Here is a 3162-nt window from a genome sequence, read left to right as displayed (position 1 = left end):
TACGTCTGAAATAAAGAAACAATTTTTGTTAATTTGCTATGCTTGATACGACTATCACAACTTGTTCACACGTTTTATATATATATATATATATATATACACATATGTACAAATACTGTATATAATTATATATATATATATGTATATAGGCCCTATATATATTTATATATATATCACCATAATCAAAAGGAAGCGCCAACAAAATCTCATGATCTTTTATCAGCTATTCTCGGCAACCACAGAGACCTAATTAATTTGTGTGATATAGGCCTACCATAGAAAATAAAACTTAAAAACATTGTCTTTGATGTATTTACTTTACCTACTTTAAAACTGTGAGTCCACAGCCACCTCAACTCCACCATGGTTGGGACTCAAGTGAGAAAATTTGACGAAATAGTACCTAAGTTTTATAGTAAAATTCATCAATCGTCACATCACCATTATATAGTCTAAATGAAGCGCCAGTTTCTCATTTTATCAGGGATTTTCGGCAACCACAGAGATCTAATTAATATGAGTGATGTATCATAGAAAATAAAGAAACACTTTCTTTGATGTATTTAATTTACTTGACCTACTTCACTAAGTTTGATACGATTTATAACATCATGTTCCTATATATAATTTGATTTATTATTTCCTATAGATCCGTAATGATATCGTACGGGCATGTGGTCTAAACGGTATGCCGCTCGCCGAGATAGCGAGGGACTGCGGGTTCGGTTCCCACCAGAGACCACTTTTTTCATACAACTACAATAAGGAAGTTTCATTGATGAACAATGTGTTATTGGATGTATAACATCAGGTTCCTATATATTTGAGTACTATGTTACTTAAATGGTAATACATTGGTCTTAATTTATTATTATTCATTTGAGTTCTGTATAAATGGCGAGTTTTTTTTTGTTTGTTTTCTATTTGTACTGAAGATGGGTTGAAGAGTAACACCATCATTAAATCCTTAGTTCTTTTCATCAATTATGTCCGTTTGGTCCATTATCAAGGATTTTAGCTCGAAATTTCTGCCTGTTTGTTTACTCAGGAAGTACGAGAAGATATCCTTACGTTTCATCAAGGCTAATTGGATTATAATTTCTTTCGTTTATGTATTTTTATTGTTTAGGAAGCCATCGAGGACTATTATCCACTCATTAACAACACATAGTTATATACACAATCAACACAATATATACCTAACATTACTGGTTTAGAATGTCTAATTTAATTTTAATATCATTGGGGAAAATAAACAGAGGGTCAATAGAATGGTCGGTAGCAATTTTAATTGTATGGGGAAAGAAAGATAACCAGAACCTAAAAGAAAATTTTTTAAAAATGGAAAAAAGAAAACTAAAATAGAAAAAATGAAAAAAAAAAAATAAAAAAAAAAATAATAAAAAATTAGGAAATGGAAGAAATTGGGTGTGGCGGGAGTTTCTAAGAGAGATGGAACAATTACGGCGTGGAGAAAGGAATGGGTGTAGGGGATGATTTGAGTTTTGGGCAATCTTAGAAAGTGAGCTAATAATAAAAGGATTCTGTCTAACTTCAAATGAAAAGGATACAAAGAGATTGACAATCTTAGCAAAAATTGTCTCAATTCGATGAAAGAAATACAAGTCACATTTAGGAAGACGACCATAAACGGAACATGCGTATTCAACTGTGGATTGTCAAAGAAAATGTTAGAATAAAGGACATGGCAGTACATCGTATAGCACAGCTCTCAGCAAATGTTGTCCCATAACTAAATAAGTAAATAGATAAATAAATTGTGTAATAAAATTCTTCTGACGGGCTCGAACCTGCAACCTCTTGCTCTCAAGGAGAGCGTCATAACCATTAGACCGTCAAATACACTCTATTACACAATAAGTACGGCTGGAAACAAGTAGTATAAATTAGAATAGACGTTAACACTGTATAGGCCTATGAATCATCAAAGAGAGGTAAATACACTATTAGACTAAATGACATGATACATCCTATGAGAGTATAACTCTCGTATGGTAATATAACTTTTCATAATAATTTTCATATAATTTCAAGCATTTTGTGATGTAAACTTTGTAAGCGTTTCAGACCTATGATTAGGCCTATTCTTTACTTGTACCATGTACCATACGAGCTCATAACAGTAAAAAAGGCCAATCTCGTTTGACGAATAATTTATTTTACTTTGTACACAAGAATTATATTATGCCTGCAGACAAAAAGTTAAAGAGAAATATGGAAGAGCTTCAATTATTCTGCAAATATCATCACCGACCGGGCCCAAGAGATAAAATCATCTATTTTGTTAATAAATGTAAATAGTGTTAATGCGAAAATAAACAGTCGAAGTATTAATAATTAATAGTTTCGGTCATATCCGCAATTACTAATTGTGCCACTCTCTAATAAATCAAAATGGAATAATGGTCGTTTTTATTGAATTTCCTCCACTCTATTCATGCTGTCCTAACAATTGAATGTTAACATACGCGATGAAACCCAATATAGGCGTTTTACAAACATAGCTAAATCTACTTTTCTAATGAGTTAACAAAGACCTAGAAACATCGGTCGGGAATCATGCTTCGAGTTTTGTACTACATAAATTATATGATATCAGTAATTTGAAAAAGAGGAGGCCCAGAGATAGGGATCTTCACAGGCGGAGTCATATAGGCCTACCATAGGCCTATTATATTTATTAATGTGTATGTTCTACAGTCGATATCAGAGACATATTATGCTGTTATGTTTCAACAAAGCTCTTTTTGGTATGGTGCTAGATCGAGGACCCTATGAGAAGGGATTCCATCGGGGCCCCTGGGGGCGGGGACCTGTGGACCGCCGCACGAGAGCGCATAGGCGTTACGCCACTGCGTACAGTACATTGTTTTCATAATAAATTTCGATAACCGTTGCACCCTTACAATCGATGGAGTGGTGACTGAGATGGTTACTAAATGTACAAATAATTGTGTTTTTTATCGGTTTGGCCTGGAAATAGGCCTATGTACCGCACTTGGAACAGAGCACAAGTGACTCACAGACAAAATTCATGTTTGTTTCCACTCGCTTTGAAAAGTGGAATCTATAGGAGATTAGTTAAAAGTGAGGGGACAATTAATATGATGCGTCCCCTAATTTGAAAAGTTGGAAACGTGT

The sequence above is a fragment of the Anneissia japonica genome, unplaced genomic scaffold (assembly GCF_011630105.1).
Source record: "Anneissia japonica isolate Jap-2015-1 unplaced genomic scaffold, ASM1163010v1 scaffold1128_len1000024_cov185, whole genome shotgun sequence".
Classification (NCBI taxonomy): domain Eukaryota; kingdom Metazoa; phylum Echinodermata; class Crinoidea; order Comatulida; family Comatulidae; genus Anneissia; species Anneissia japonica.
Note: the sequence above shows the minus strand (reverse complement) of the source record.